This window comes from Xyrauchen texanus, chromosome 15 (assembly GCF_025860055.1).
Source record: "Xyrauchen texanus isolate HMW12.3.18 chromosome 15, RBS_HiC_50CHRs, whole genome shotgun sequence".
Taxonomy (NCBI): domain Eukaryota; kingdom Metazoa; phylum Chordata; class Actinopteri; order Cypriniformes; family Catostomidae; genus Xyrauchen; species Xyrauchen texanus.
In genome coordinates, this window is record NC_068290.1 from 13,060,274 (window position 1) to 13,078,125 (window position 17,852).

General features: G+C 39.0%; 1 protein-coding gene across 1 annotated transcript in view; it reads left to right on the forward strand.

The window, feature by feature from the left end:
• The window catches only part of LOC127655660 (calpain-7-like), a 301,204-nt gene that overhangs the window by 145,157 nt on the left and 138,195 nt on the right, over positions 1-17,852 (forward strand). The window lies entirely within an intron of this gene.

The following is a 17,852-nucleotide window of genomic DNA, read 5'->3' on the forward strand; positions in this document are numbered from 1 at the left end:
ACTAAGCACCAGGTCATTTTATAAAATACATGTTTTAGCAATACAACAGTTTAACATTTAATGTTAGCATAGGATGGCATGAATATATTTAAGAAATTTACAACTTTAAGCTTTTTTCAGCTGGTGCAGCACTGAACATGTAATGTCAAAAGAACACTCCTGTACCACTGAAAGGTACCCTCCATTTCTGATGAGGAAGGACACCCAACAGAAGTCTCCTACAAACAAAAAATGCAAAAACTCATTAATTCACACCCTATGAACTACCTCAGATAACAAGGCAAGTCTACCTTTTTCATCTACAATGCAAAAAAAGATTTTCAAGGTAAGTATTTTTATCTTGTTTTCCATTTGATGGAATGGGTTCAATGGGTTGTCGACGCCATCACACTGGCTTATCACACCCAGGCTGTGCCCCTACCCTTACGGGTCCGAGCTCACTCAACAAGGGGTGTTGCGTCCTCGTGGGCACTGGCCAAGGGCACCTCCCTAGCAGACATCTGTAGAGCCGCGGGTTGGGCAACACCCAACACCTTCGCGAGGTTTTACAACCTCCGCGTTGAGTCGGTTGCGTCTCGTGTTTTGTCAGGTCCGAGCCCGTAGAACTCGGTAACACGTAGACTGACTGGCCGGGTGGATCGCTTGCGCCCAACGCCCTTTTCCTGATGTCAAGGTTAAGTAGTGCGCCTTTTTTCCCAGGGCGCCCCACTCCGAGTCGGGACCCTGGTCGATTCCTCCCCAGCCCTCCGGGTCCGCGGTTCAGCGGAGGAACTCGCCGACCCAAGCCACTGCGGGTACCCTGATGGCTACCCTGTACTGGTATAGGTGCTCCACAGGTAAGGCCTCCTGCTCGGACTCCCCCTGTGTGTATTTCCACGGTTCTGTCCCCTTACGAGCGGACCCCCGTGTCTCCCTTAGGCAGTTACAGCTGCCCGGTCGCCGTGCTGTAGCAACTCCCCCCTTTCGAGGCTGGATCTACCACCGCACCATACTTTCCACACGAGCCCTAAGACGGCCGTGTGACGTGTCTACCACTTTTCCTCCCCAAGAAAAAGGGCAGGTGTGGTCTCCGCAGGGTCTGGGTAAGACCCCCTTCCCTATATGCGTGTAAGGGCCCCGGCCGTGATTGCTCTATGCGAGAAACATAGAGAGAAAAGAGGCCCAGCCAGGCTGGCCCGTTCCCATGTTGGCAAACATCGCCTTGTTCCCCTCTCAGGGTAACTAGAAGGATCCCGATGTTCGTATGGGGCATTGGGGAAGGGTACGTGCAGCCAGGTACAGACGATGCGCGGCACTGGATGAATCCCTGCCCGCCTCTGTATCGGCAGTTCACGTACACGGTTCAGCACATGGCAAGATTGGAATGGGTCCCCTAGTATCGCTTCTCCGACACAACGTGGAGAGAGCGACAGAAGGGGAACGTTTGGTTACGTATGTAACCTCCGTTCCCCGAGGGAGGGAACGACACGTTGTGTCTTTCCTCCGCCATGTCGCTGAACCGAGCCACTGTTGTGGCCGGACCATTTCTGGCTCCTCAGAAAAATCCTGACTAAACTTCCGTATTTGCCCCACTTAAATACCCGTATGCGGGGGCGGGGTATGCAAATACTGACTGCCAACTCTCATTGGCCCTTTTCAATAGGTCAGAGGTGAATATCGGCGCTCAAGAGAGACCCCTAGTGTCGCTTCTCTGACACAACGTGGCGAGAGCGACAGAAGGGGAACAGCCAATCATGTGGCAGAAGTGCATAAAATCATGCATAAACTGGTCGGGAGGTTCAGTTAATGTTCACACCAACCATCAGAATGGGGAAAAAAACTGTGATCTCAGTGATTTGGACCGTGGCATGATTGTTGGTGCCAGATGGGCTGGTTTGAGTATTTCCTGGGATTTTCACACACAACAATGCGTAGAATTTACTCAGAATGGTGCCAAAAAAATTAAAAAAACATCCAGTAAGCGGCAGTTCTGTGGACGGAAATGCATTGATGAGAGAGGTCAACAGAGAATGGCCAGACTGGTTCAAACTAACAAAGTCTACTGTAACTCAGATAACCACTCTGTACAATTGTGGTGAGAAGAATAGCATGGGGTTGGTGCTGTTTTTGTGGCACGATGGGGAGCTACACAATATTAGGCAGGTGGTTTCAATGTTGTGGCTGATCAGTGTATATGTCACTGGTATATTTTGAGTTTTTCCATAATGTGGAATGTCATGTAATCAATAAAATCCAGTGCTAACCTGTATTAATGTTTAAGACTTCAGCCGTTCTCCCCTCCACCCCACTGTTTTAAAGGAAGAGATAAACAGTTAAGCCAGTTGAATTCATGTTCCTTAAATGCAGTGATTGATTGCTACAAGGTGGCTTGTTTCTCAATTATGAAATACAGTGCATTCAAAAGTTAAATGTTCCTCTTCTCAGAATATAATTCTATTAAGATTTTTGTGTTGCACTGTTTGTTATTGTGTTGATTGTTGAAAGGTTAGTGCCTTGTATTCATATGCTCTCATACATGCATTATTCATGTATATTGTATATGTATATTTTAAAGGAGATAAACATGTTAACCATAATTTTTTGAGTCTTGTTCCTCCTGGACTTTTTGTATTTTTTGTCCACTGGTTTTATTTAACAAATTAATTTAATTATATTATATATCTGATAAAATTGATACTCGAACGTCAGATCCTGCTGGAGATAGGAGGCAATGTGATAGATTGAAAGCAGACTTAGAAAGCAATGGCTGATACATAATTGGCTCAGAGCTACCTAGATAATGGCGTGATGATGTACAGAGTCTTCCCGCTAGACTTGGGCTACGCTTACATTTCCAGAATCACTCTGCAATCTCTACTAGCTAACAAAATAATTTAAACACAAATCAATAATTAATGTACATTTAATTATTTATTTGAGCAGTCAGATTGTAATTTTTGCCATATAAACACCAACAAACCGAAAGGAGAAAGTATTTTAACATTGAAAAAGTCACACACTTCATCTTTAAACTGTTAAACTGATGTAAACCATGAATATAGTTTACAGCTGACAAAAGAGAAACCAAAACATTGCTATGTTTGTCACTGTATCACTGTAAGTTCGGGGTAGTATGAGTCATTCCAGTATTCTGCACACAAAGAGAGAATGATAATTTAGGGGATTTACTCTGTGGAATTTAAATTGAAATGGGAGAGTATTGGCCACAGATCTCACTTGTAACCTTATCATACTTTCTGTGCTCCAAGAATATGCCTCACCACATCATGAGAAATGAGATTTAATAAAAGAGAATAGAACCCGCCTGGTAACTAATTACATTCAACATCTGTAAAAAAGATCATTGGGTGACAGGAGTCAGACAGCAAGTATATCTCTTTGTGTATACAGTGCACTACGGCATAAAGGAAAGTATTGTTTGTTTTTACAGTGAGGATGTCTGTAAGACCCTTCCATTGGGAGGACAGAGGAACCAGGAAGCAGTGCAGCAGAGCATGGAGGTTGAGGGTGATTGGTGATGTAAATTTGACTTCAGCAAGACAGGCTTGGTCCCATGGGGGTGATCATTCAAATTTGGGGTTGAAAAGGGACATGTAGAATGAAGCCCTATTAAAATTGACATGGCTGCCATATTTATTCCTCGTCATAAAAATTGCTGACATTTCAATCAAAGTCACTATGCTTCTGTCAATTTGTCAGTCATTTGGTTTTCAAAAAGCTTTCATGGAAAATTTAGATTTTGGCTTTGTCCTTCACTTCTGTTCAATCCTGTTACACATTTAATTGTCAATTAACACATATAATATAGGCTTACAAAAAATCAGCTTAATCAAAAATTTATTATGCAAGAAAACCATGGTTACATGAGATTTGCCCCTGCAGATGTGTATGACTTAAGGCTGCCTTTATTGGATTTTTAGGAAAATATCTTATCTCTGTAGGTCCATACAATGCAAGTGAATGGTGGCCAAAACTTTCTATCGATACAAAATTAATCCATACAACTCCAACAAATTCAATCACTTTGGGTGAGAAACCAATAAATATTTAAGTAATTTTTTTTTTACTATAAACCTCCACTTTCAAAGGTTTTTAGGAAAAAAGGATTTAAACTTATTTGTTTCTCACCCACACCTATTATATAGATTTTCTGAAGATATATATTTAAACACTGAAATAATATTTATTACTTTTAGGCTGCCTTTATTTGATTTTTGGAGCTTGAAATGTCTGGTCACCATTCACTTGCATTAAATGGACCTACAGTGCTGAAATATTCTTAAAAAAATATTTGTTTGAGTTCAGCAGAAGAGAGAAAGTAATACACATCTGGGATGGCATGAGGGTGAAATGATGAGAGAATTTTCATTTTTGGTTGAACTACCCCTTTAAGGTCTTTCATGTTCATTTGTGAATTTAGTAAGTTTAATAACTTCGGTCTCTGGATGCTCGGAAATGGCCATGTAAATATTTAATAAAAATAAATGATGAGACATTTAATTTTTCTTGTTGCTTTGTACTCTAAAAGGCATTATTAGAGAGGCAAAAATATTTTAAAATACTTTGGTGTAAAGTTGGACCTCTGATTTAAAGACAGAGTATTGCATTCAAGCAAATTGTCAGGTAACCATATGCTGACCTTTCTAAAGGTCAGTGGAAACGGAGGTCAAAGTTGAAATTGTTTGAACTTTCAATGCTGCGTTACAATGCTTCAAACAAGAGCAATGCAGTGCCTTGGGCAACATTGATGCTTCACTCCATAGTCTTCAATGTATTCTGCAGCGCTGACGCAAGTCATGTGAATGCCCCTTTAGAGCCCTGTTACTTTTGGCCTGTCTTGAAAATTCCCCAGTAACCTTTTCAAATAAATAATGGAACAAAAACATTTTAAGTGTTCGTTTGTTTTTCCTGATATTTTCTGGCACAAATGACACAGTTTCCTGAGAATGGGCTTCATAATGCAGCCTATTAAACTGATATAAAACTGCAACAATACAAGCTGTAATGAGTTTGAATGGCCGTCCTGATAAAGCTAGAAGCTGAATATACTGTATTAGTCTACAAAAAGTTGGGACAGTATGAAAAATGCTAATAAAAACAAAAAGGAGTGATTTTTTTATTATATTCACACTTTGCTATATTGAAAGCACTATGGCCTGTTTCACATTGCCTTATTTCAACTCGTCAGGTTGTTAGAAGTCTTAAATTGCCCCATCTCATCTTTTATGGAGCATGTTGCAATCATCTGATTTGAAATTATTGTACATAAAAAAACATACACAAAAATGAAATTCACAAGGTAAAACCTCATATAATGTATAGTTTTAGTGCTTTCAATATAGCAAATGGTGGAAATAATTTACAAATCACTCCATTTTGTTTTTATTAGCATTTACTGTCCCAACCTTTTCGGAATTGGGGTTGCAGAACTTGTGCAACAATTGTTCCTGTGAAGTGACTGTGTTAACTGTGTCACTTCCTTTAGGTAGCATTTGGGGTTTTTGTCTGCAAGATCCAGCATTAACTAGACATTTAAAATAGACTTGGACTAGTTTCTGTTTGGCAGACCAACTTGTTTACTCGTTAACCATATCACAGCCCAGAACACCACAAGGCATCCACAAACGGATGGTGTTTCTGCCTGAGAAGGGGGAAGAGACTTAGTGACTCCCAACTGTGGCATTTTGGGAAGGTTTACTCTGGGTCCTATAACTTCCTAACAGTGCAGTATCATAGACCGGTCAACTGTCTCCAGTTCTACACAACAATTAATTCTGCCCTTAGGCCTGTTTGAGAAGGCAATTATGTATAGGAACATCCTGTTTGTTGTTGGTGGTACTTATTTTATATTCATGGTATGTTATTTTGCTGCAAATAAAATCATCTGGTGTCGATTTTTTGGCACAATGATGTTTGATTTGCCTGCATTTCTCCACATGTTTTAGATTGAGGAATTTATTGAATTTTACCCACTTTTTATATGCTGTTTGCATGGTTGAAACTATTTGTTTTGCCTTGAGACATATGAACATATTTTAATGGAAGGTTAAATCTGGTCACTAATGCAAAGGCTGTGGGCTTTTCATGTGGTTTGCCTGAATTTGTTTTGTTGTCAAAGTCCTATTGTCCCCGACAACAGGGGTTTATACAGTGGTGGCCAAAAATATTGGCACCCTTGGTAAATATGAGCAAAGAAAAAATAATCTGAATTGTTTGTCCTTTTTGATTTTTAAAAAATGCACAAAAATCTAAACTTTAATTGAAGTAAAACAATTGAAAGTGGAGAAATATCTCATTAGTAAATAAATTTTTTCTCAAACACATTGGCCACAATTATTGGCACCCCTAAAAATTCTTATGAGTAAAATATATCTGAAATATATTCCCATTCATATTTTAATTTTTTTAGTGCACCTGGGTGCTATGGTCCGATGAAACAGAGATTTTTGGCAGCAAACACCAGAGATGGTTTGGCGAACACAGAGATGAAGTACCCAATGCCCACGATTAATTGTGGTGCTGGATCTTTAATGTTGTTGGGCTGTTTTTCTGCCAGAGGTCCTCAACATCTATCAAATACCAACAGATACAAAATCAAAACCTGGCTGCCTCTGCCAGGAAGCATACAATGGGTCCTTGAGATCTTCAAGCAGAACAATGATCCAAAACAAACATCAAAATCAACACAAAAATGGTTCATCATCATCAAGGCCTTTTGCAGCGCAAGCGCTGATCTGAACGGTGTCTAACATGCTGTCTTTCTAAGCAAAAGCTGGTGTAAGCATGACAGGACAGAGTCGTGCCCTGTGTCAGCGCAGACCGCCAAGCTGCCCTGTCTTCTGCAAGGTGATGCCATCGATCAGGGTTGATCTTAAAGACATTCATGTCTCGCTTGACAACATCCTTAAAGCAGAGCTTGGGTCGACCACGAGGGCAGTGTCCCACAGCTAACTCCCCATGGAAGATGGACTTTGGGAGGCGTTCATCTGGCATACGACGTACATGGCCAATCCATCTGAGACGCCTCCTCCGGAGCGTGGTGTACATGTCACTGCTGTTATTGAGCTTCAGCACGGTGGTATTTGGGACCCGATCCTGCCATGACAGGCTAAGGATCTGTCGTAGGCAACGGAAGTGAAAAGCATTGAGCTTGTGCTCCTGCCACCGGTATGTAGGCCAAGTTTCGCTTCCATATAGCAGAACAGAGAGCACACAGGACTCATATACGCGCACCTTTACTTTGAGAGAAAGGTGACTGTTGTTCCAGACACGAGACTGAAGCCGCCCAAAGGTTGTTGAGGCACGACCGATCCTGGTATTCAATTCAGCATCAAGGCTGTTGTTTGCTGTCAAGGTTGAGCCGAGGTAGATTAATTTCTCGACAACCGACAGCACTGTGCCAATGATGGTGACGTGAGGGGAAGGAGAAACATTCTGAACCATCACTACTGTCTTCTTCACTACTGACCAATAAATCAAGGTTCTACCATGGCCATCCCAGTCCCCTGACCTGAATCCCATAGAAAACCTATGTGGTGAACTGAAGAGGAGAGCCCATCAACATGAACCTCTGAATATGAAGGATCTTTAGAGATTATGTATGAAGGAATGGTCTCAGATCCCTTTTCAGCTCTATTTTGACATTATAAGAGAAGACTATCTTGGCAAAGGGAGGTTGCAAAAAGTAATAAAGTGAATAAAAGGGTGACAATAATTATGGCCAATGTGTTTTGGAGAAAATAATTATTTAATTATGTGATACCCTGTTTCAATTGTTTTACTTCAATTAAAGGTTCGATAAACAATACAGATTGTTTTCAAAGCATTCTTTGCTCATATTTACCAAGGGTTCCAATATTTTTGGCCACCACTGTGCAATTATTAAGTATTTTCAAACATTTAAAGTTGATGCAGGTTTGTGCATTGAGACCGACTAAACATTTTGTTACTGAGAAAGATTTAAAATTACTTTTTTATATGCAACTAACCATATAATCAAGCAGGATAGCAAAATAAATGTTATAAATTTTCAAAAAGAAGGAGAAAGTGCTTCCCATATCTTAAGTTGTTGATGCCAAAATAGCTAGCTAAAATAGACCTATAGATAGATTGATATGGACAGGGGCAGATTGTATGACATGAAAACAATTAGATTTTAAGGACATTTATGGTTACTTTTTACAATAAACAATCGTGGATCACCACTTGATGGGCGATGTAAAATCTGAATCTTAAATCAAACCTGTTGGGAACCATTCTTTTATCTAGTATTTCATTGCTTTCCATTCTGTCCTAAAAATTTCTTCTCAAGATACCAGATGATTTAAACTCTCAAGAAGTTCTTTTACAGCAACTCTATTTAATCACATTAGACACATTCGTTTCTAAAATGTCACAAGGACTTGTAAGACAGAAAGACAGCTTTATTATCAGGTCCACATGTCACCAGCCTATCACAAGATCTTCAGAGAACATAATCACATGGCTTGCTACTGAAGGCTCACATATCTATTAGCCCTCTGTCTCTTGAGACTAACAAAGTTAATATGTTGTGTCAACATTCATTACCAATGGAAGCCTAGTTGATGTTTCCCCATGACACCCATCACTTATAGAGAGAAACGAAACTTAAGAGTTTAGAATTATTTTATTTTGTTATCTTTAAAATGTCCTTTCAATTTCTTAACTTTTTGTTCTTTTTTTAGTACACTATAAATGTAATGTTTAGTGTAGTGTTTGGTTTTTCTAGTTTCAGTTTTGTTTTTCAGTATATGTTTTATTTTATTTATTTTAATAATGATTTTAATATTTTAATGAATCTATTTAAATTAATAATTTTAATAGGGCTGACAAAGCCCTGAATTATATCATTTAAATATGTTTAATGCTGTTAAATGTCTCATGGCCATCTAGTGTCATCGCTGTCTAGTGGCATTTTTATGTTTAATGAAGACTGGTTTAAAGGTTTCAAATTTGATAATATACTGTGTTTCAAAACCTAAAAACAAATTAATCTATTTATTTGATATTTATATATTTTATTTAGTTCAATTACATTTTTATTTTGGCAGTGGCTTTTTGCACTAAAGTGCAAATAAGTGCAAATGGTGTTAGATGCTATTTGCACCCCTAATGTAGATCCACAGACATCCTACACCAACCGATACCCTTAAACCTAACCCAAACCAAAATGTTACCTTGGTTTTACTACAGTAACCATAGTATCACCATGGTATTTTGTAGTTAAATCATAGAAACCAAAAACTAAACATGGTTACTGTAGTAACACGGTTAACTGGATTAAAATGTTGGCTTCCGGCAAAAAAAACAAATATGTTTCCTACAATATTACTATAGTAAAACTGGTTAAAATTTTTTTAATTTTGCCCAGATCAAACCTTTCTCTCAACTCCCGACCTTCACCAAATCACTGCAAGGAAATCAACCTTTACATTATTTTTTATTCATTATTATAAGTAGTGTTAAAATAAATATTAAGAGTGGACACAGGAAACATGATGGAAAAAAGTTGGTCAAAATTGTTCGAATTGGAACCTGTTTATCCGCACAAATAAACGACACTGTCGTTACACCCCATGCCACTACAAGGACACAAGGGGTGAAGTTTGTCTTAAGTTTCTGTTTTTCCACCAGACTATTGGAGTGCAAATGTACACCTTGGGCAAATAGTCACTCTGTATATTGTTATTTTATTTAGTAGTTTACATTATAGTTTAGAATATAACTTTTTTTGAAGTTTTATTTTTTTAGTATATGTTACTGTTAAATTTGATGTAAAACATTGTTTTTATTGGTGTGAGGTGGTAAACTACAAAAAAAAAGTGTATGTTAATGATTAATTTCTAAAGGCTGCAGTCTGTCAATACCCCCTCAACAGCCTTTCCTTCACTGCTGGTTTAATTACTGCTTTAGCCTTGTGTGTTTGCGATATCAGAGCCCCATTAAGTGCAGCATTCCATACAGGCCGTGCTACAGCTGGAGCCTAAAGGCTGACTGGAGAACTGGCCAACAACACACAGCAGCATTTCTTGTCACAGTTCTGATTTGTGCTGGCTCATGTTGGTTGTTATTTCCCTCCCTCGCATCTCGCAGGTGGAGCCTTCATGATTGATCAGCATTTCACTGATCACGGCAAAGATTTACTCACTTGTTCCACCTGCTTCACTCTGATTGCACTCCCTACTTATTCCTTGTGTTTCCCCTCTTTCTTTGCCAGTTTATTGTTCGCTGTCATGTTTAACTGTTTTATTTATTTATTTATTTATTTATTTATTTTTAAAATGGATAACAGAAAACATCTTGGGGTTGTGAAATTTTGCATTTAAGCACTCTTAAGGGAACATTGCTTTATCTAGATTTTAAATCATGTTTTCCTGTGTAAGTGATTTGTATTTTGTGGTGTGAAATTATAGGGAAGGATCTTAAGTGCAGTTGTTGGTTATTTATGATTATTAATCATATTATATTATGATTTTATTAATTTTGTGATTGTCAATCAACATGTTCAACAGCTCGAACCCAAAGAGATGGCCTTGTGTATCAAACAATTGAATTCGTGTTAAAACTATTATTTCTACTTAGGGTTGGGAATTTGAACAAACTCCTAACCCTAAGTATTACACTTCAGCAAGTAACTTGTCCCGTACCATTTGTGCTATGGACATGAATAGCTGGGTTTCCTTCCACATATTTTTATGCAAAGTTTGAAACATTGCATAAAAAATGCTAGATGAAAACACCAAGATGTGTATATGCCCACAAAAAACGTGTGTGTGTGTGTGTGTGTATATATATATATATATATATATATTTATTTTTTTTTTAATTTATTTTTTTTATCAATAAGAAAACATGCACATAAACTACAATGGGAACACACTGGTATTCAGTGTATTCATATATAATTTTTATAGGAATATAGATAAATAAAAAATAAATAAAAAAGTCTTGTGATTTTGCCCTTATCAAGACATGTGAATACATAATTTGCATAATTCAGTCAGTATCATTGCATAGCCCCCCTGGTCAAACGGCAAACGGGGGACCCCCCCATCCCATATTGAAGCACTCAAAATCCTGTATTCGAGTATCAAAAAGTTTGGAACCCTAAGCGAATGTGAGGTTTGTGAGATCGTTTTGTCTGTATGCTCCAAACCACAAACAATGTATTACATAAAACAAAAGAGCCACGGTGGCTTCTTAACTGGCTAGAACTTTTGTTTAACATCTTTTTTTTTTTTGGTAGATTTTACCATAAGTGGCATTTTCTGCTCTGAATGGGATGGAAACGCAACTATTTGCAAATAGCTTTTTTGATATTCTATTTTTGTCATAAATTAAATTGTAACTTGGATAGAAACATCGATAATGAAACCTCAAATCGTATAACTTGTTGAGGAGAGGTGTGCTTATACTTTTCTAAGAGATAAGACTTAAAAAACTTGCATTGAAGACTTCATCAGACACTGATGAGCCAAAACATTATGGCCATTTCTGCTATTATGCTGTTGGTCCTCAGCATGCCGCCAAAAAAGTTCCGACCTGTCGAGGCATGGACTCTACAAGACCCCTGAAGGTATCCTGTGGTATCTGGCACCAAGACATTAGCAGCAGATCCTTCAAGTCCTGTAAGTTACAAGGTGGATTCTCCATTGATCAGAATTGTTGGTCCAGCACATCCCACAGCTGCTCAATCAGATTGATATCTGGGGAATTTGGAGGCAAGAGCAACACCTTGAACTCTTCATCATGTTCCTCAAACCATTCCTGAACAATGTGTGCAGTGTGGCAGAGCACATTATCCTGCTGAAAGAGGCCACTGATATCAGGGAATACCATTATCATGAAGGGGTTTACCTGGTTTGCAATGATGTTTAGGTATGTAATACGTGTCAAATTGACATCCACATGAATGGCTGGACCCAGGTTTCCCAGCAGAGCATTACCCAGTGCATCACACTCACTCCACCGGCTTGTCGTCTTCCCACAGTGTATTCTGGTGCCATTACTTACCCAGGTAAATGCTGCACATGTACATGGCCATCCACGTGATGTAAAAGAAAATGGGACTCATAAAACCAGGCGACCTTCTTCCACTGCTCCCAGGTCCAGTTCTGACACTCGCGTTCCCATTGTAGGTGCTTTCGACAGTGGACAGGGATCCTCATGGGCACTCTGACAGGTCTGTGGCTACACGGCTTCATACAGAGCAGGGTCTGATGCACTGTGTGTTGTGACACATTCCTCCCATAACATCATTACAAATTTTTGTGACTTGTGCCACAGTAGACCTTCTGTCATTACGGACCAGACAGGATAGATTTTGTTGCTCTCGCGAATCGATGAGCCTTGGACACCCTGTTGCCGGATTGTGGTTTGTTCCTCCTTGGACCACTGTCATTACTTACTTACCACTGCTGACCGGGAGCACCCCACAAGCCTTGCTGTTTCAGAGATGCTCTGACCCAGTCGTCTAGCCATAACAATTTTGTCCTTGTCAAAGTCACTCAGGTCTTACCCCCTACCCATCTCTCCTGCATTCAACACGTGGACTATGAGAACTGATTGTTCGCTTACCATCTAATCTACTCAGCCTATGACACATGGCCCTGTTAGGAGATGATCCACATTAATCACCTGTTAGTGGTTATAATGTTTGTGTATTACGTGTATTATGAGCCATATCTGAGAACCAGAATATCAAAGAGACTTGGGATTTTGGGCTGTAAGCAACCCCCCATAACAGCCCAACAACCACTTAACAAAGCCCTAGCAACCACCCAGAACAACATAGCAACCATACAGCAAGACCCTGGCAACCATCCACAACACCCTAGCATTGTGCTGGCAAATTTTGTACAGGCAATCACCACTTCTTAAATTAAAATCTACTTTTTCGTAATGCTACCACATTTATCTTGTTTATTCCCACAAAGCCTCACCAATTTTGTTTTACCTGAGCTTAAAGTCTCTAAAGTATATCTAGCTGCAAATAATAAAAGCCTCAAGAATATGAAATTCTTCAGACCACCATGATCTCTCTACAATCAGAGAGGAAGTAAACCAAGGAGTTTTGTGAAAGTACCCGAGATCTTTCAGAAGCTATGTGACTTGGTCTATGCTATAAAGCTATTAAGTATAGGGGAAGGGCTAAAAGATGCTTGGCTGCTGGGGTGTTGAACTCCTTATGTAATCCCACCAGCCATCACCCCTCCCAGCCTTTTAGTCCCACTTGCTCTGGTTTAAACCTCATCCACCCTTTTTCCCCCTCCCTTAAGACAGGGAAGGACACTGTGGCCTTGTACTGGTCCAGGCTCGGGGTTCCGGGACTGGTGCCGACCATGGAGGGACGACGTCAGTCTCCCCTGAGCCATTTCCTGTCTAATCCTCCCATCTAATACCAAACAGACCTCATACTGCTTGTGTTCCCCGACAGAAGTTAGCCAATGGGCATGCCAGAACCCTCCATGCTCCATTGCACTTATCAAAAACATCAGAAAACAGAGAAAGTCAGTGTGGAGTGTTAAACAGTCTCCATAGTCTCAGTGTTACTGTAGAACCATCAACTATTTTGTCTCACGGTTGTTAAGAACGATATGATAACTATAAACAAGGGTTATTATCATTATTTATATATTTATTTGTATTTTTTGTTTATGTTTGATTTGTCCATTCAATTTTGTTGTTTTCATCAGTTTTCACGCAATGGCTGTTTTAGATATCACTGTTGTATTTAGTGTAAAAGAAATGTTATTTAATTTCAGTTAGTTTTTTCCAATTATGTTCCAATTAACGAAAATGTTTTCACTTTGTTTCAGGTTTTGTTGAACAAAAATATCACTGCTGTAAACAAGGTCTATTTGTGATTGGGTGTGGCAGTTTCTCATAGTGACAGTAGTGGGAAAGCAACTCCATGCATATTTGTTTGTATATTGACCATGTAAGAGGTTGTAGGCTTTGCCTATGGGGAAATGTGATTTGTCCTAAGGCATCAGTGAGATTAATATGTAGGTAAGAGGTGCCAGGAATTATCCGGCACATATTTGTGAATCAAAACAACATTTTTCTCCACACCCATATTCTATTTTTATAAATGCCAGTGTCAATGTGAATGCCTGGAAGTAAGTATTTTGGTTCTGAAATTCTCATATTTTCTTGATTCAGCAGAGCCAAGTTAAACTGCTTCCAGGAATCCATGGCATTCATCTCAACACATGGCGTTTTTATGCAGTAGAATTGGGCAATTTTCTATTATTGACGCTTGCTCCTATTTCAGCATCTGAAATGGCAATTGATTCTTCATAGCTGCAATTATCTCAGTCAATTATCAGATTAGCGGTTGGCTCCTAAATAACCTCTGGGCTCTGCCATTAAGATTCTAATCTTAAGCGGCTGGACTGTTTTAGTTCCGGTCTCCATAAGAAGCACTGTGAAACTACAAATACAAGCATTCCAGATGTAGGAAATTCAACCATTTTAAGTTAACAAGAATTTTCTGTCCAAATTTCTGCCGCGATTAACATTTTAATAGAAACAATGGATTCATATGAAGCTGTGCACACCTGGAGCGAACATTTATGCACCAACAAAGCAAGTGTTTTTTTAGAAAGACTAATTACAAGCACTTATATGTGAAAACCATGAATAAAACTATACAAGATAAAATAACCCAGGCAACATTAAATTCTGGTTATGTTTTTTACTGTGTTAGATTGCCACTTGATGTCCAATGTAAAATCTGGGACCTAAAGCAATGCCAGTTGAGTACCACTGCTCTAAAGTATCAGCAATATGAAGGCCAATGTTTACACATGTAATACGTTAAATGCCAAAATATCTGCTAAGAACATATGCCGATGTGAGTGAACACACTGGAGACTGGAAAACGAAAACAGTCTTCCATTATGAATCGTGGATCAGGAAAGGTGGGAAACAGAAAAGGGACGATATAGGAACGTACAGTAGGGTTGAAAATCTGTTCTGTTGCATCTGTCTAATTTAATACAGTTTTTTCCTTTACAAATTATATTACCAGCATATCAATGAAAAGTTTAATTTAAAAATATACATTGATTTTCAAAATTTCTTAGTATTTGGTATGTCCCCCTCCACTAGTTTGTTTTATCCAGCATGATTTGAGAATGTTCCATAGAGAATCTTGTGTGCTTCAATGGAAGCAAGGGAATCTGACCTTTCATACAAAGAAATTAACAGTCATAGTCACAAATTTGCTTATATGATTAGTGACCTAGGATTATCGCAGTATCTTAAATGGTTCTTTTTTTTCCTAAACATAATTTCTTTATTTTAAAATTGTGTTTATTTCCAGGTTCCACTCTGTCTACCAAAGTAGGCCTATAAGTAAACATAAAGTGTGGTTCAATGTGGACTTTTGAACCCCACTTTATGTTTACTTGTAGGCCTACTTTGGAAGAAGACCATATTATGTGCCAGCAGAGGTAACTATATCTTCCTTTCTTGTTTCACCATAATAGCTGTCATTTGTTTGAATTGTCCTTCCATGGTGCCTATTACAAACAGAATGGATCAAAAACGTCTAATAATTACATTTGCTTTAAACAGTCCTTACCATCTAAAGATCTCCATTCCACACCTCAAACAGGGTTAACTCAAGAACAACTTTGTTTTTATGCACACTCATCATCTAAAACACCTGGTAAGCTTTATCACCTCATTTCACACCAGTTATGGTCTTAGAGAACATGCACAATCTTGTCTATGATATCCTTCTGTCTCCACAACCCATTACAGTAGCTTTTTTACATGGACACATTCGTGGATCATCAAAACTAATGGTGTGCTTTTGACAAACATGCAGTTGATAAGTGCACATCACCCCACTCATTTGATAAGTCTTGGTGTAAGGAATGTTCTTGTAGTTCACTCCTCTGTGCTAAAAGGCAACATTATGTAAGATTGGTCCAACATTGACAGCCTTTGCCTTCTGCTGGATTGTCTCCCGTTTTTCTCCCCTATGCTCCTTACTGACTTTGAAGAGCCGCTGCACTGGAGTGTAAATCAGCCCATGGAACAGGTGGAAATATGCCAGCTGTGTGGAGCTCCAGGCAAGAATGACATAGGAGATGGAGATGTCCTATAAAACCAGCAGAAACCGTGGATCTGTCAAAAGTTGCAAACCTCTGCTCTGGTCCATGTTTTTTTTGAGCACCAAGAGGATATTGGGAGAAATATGTCCACTATTTTTCCTCTTAAGTGGGGGTGGGAAGAACAGAGTTCAAAGAGAGGAGAGATGCTTGAATTAGACAAATTTCATGTTCTCTTTCTTATTTGTCATAATTTTATAATGCAAAATTGCAAATGCCTCTTTATCATCATTTTATAATACATAGGTATCTGGCAGAATATAATAATAACAGCTAGATTTTTGTCACCATGATGCTAGGGTGTTGTGGATGGTTGCCCCAGCACTGTGATGTGGTTGCTAAGGTGTCCTAAATGTTTTTAAGTGTGTTTCTATCTGGTTGCTAGAATTTTATGAGTGGTTGCTGTGGTTCTGTTCTGGATGACTACTTACTGAAACAAGTCTAAAGAGCCATTAGTCTATATGATAGACTGGTCCCTAGATATGGCTCGGGTCCCTGCCTTTAATGCAATTCTAATGGATTATTTTGTGTGTAAGTTTGATCATCCACATTACATTGCATTAACATTCATGCATTTGGCTGATGTTTTTATCCAAAGGGACTTGTAGTGTTTTATGTACACTACTGAGCACTTTATTTGAAACACTATGGTCCTAATAAATTGCCCGACGTGGTCTTCTGCTGTTGTAGCCCAACCGTCTCAAGGTTCAACATGTTTTTCTTTTAACAAAAACGTATAAATCTATTGGGGGCCTGGGTAGCTCTGTGGTAAAGATGCTGGCTACTACCCCTGGAGTTCGCTAGTTCAAATCCCAGGGTGTGCTGAGTGACTCTCCTAACCAACCAAATTGACCCGGTTGCTAGTGAGGGTAGAGTGATATGGGGTAACCTCCTCATGGTCACTATAATGTGGTCCTGCATAGATGCCGTGGTGGATGGCGTGACGCATCCACATGTGCTATGTCTCTGTGGCAACATGCTCAACAAGCCACATGATAAGATGCATGGGTTGACGATCTCAGATGCGGAGGCAGCTGGGATTCATCCTCCGCCACCTGGATTGAGGCAAGTCACTATGCGACCACAAGGACTTAAAAGCACATTGGGAATTGGCCATTCCAAATTGGGTGAAAAAGGGGAAAAAAACAATATGATAATAAAAAAAACAATTATAAACCTTTAAAGTCAGACTTATAGCTTCAAGGTTGTTAGTTGATGAAACAGTATATGCTTCTGTTGAAGTCATGAGTCAACTTGCCCTGAATGATGAAATCGAGTCTCCCTGCACTCTCAAACTACTTATATATTTGGAAATATCTGAAAATGTTGCAATAAAATTAAAATAATTTGTTTGTATTCATATAATAAGCAACTTCAAAATAAATTGTTTCATGTTGTAGCCTTTGTGCTATCTTTGTTTTATTGGTGAAAAACCATAAACATTTTATCATCTCATTTAATGGTTACTTGTTGGTTTTAGGGACACCCAAATGCTTCTAGACCCACAAAAGTTTTTTGCTCTGCTTAAATAGCTAGTTTTCTGTTTTGCCACTCTGGTTTTGAGTTCTATTGGTCCAAGTATTTTTACACACATATCAGTTTGCTTCAGAAGACATTCATTGATCGACTGGTGTCATGTGGATTACTTTCAGGCTGCCTAAATGGACTTTTGGACTGTCAAAGTTCTGGCACCCATGTACATCCATT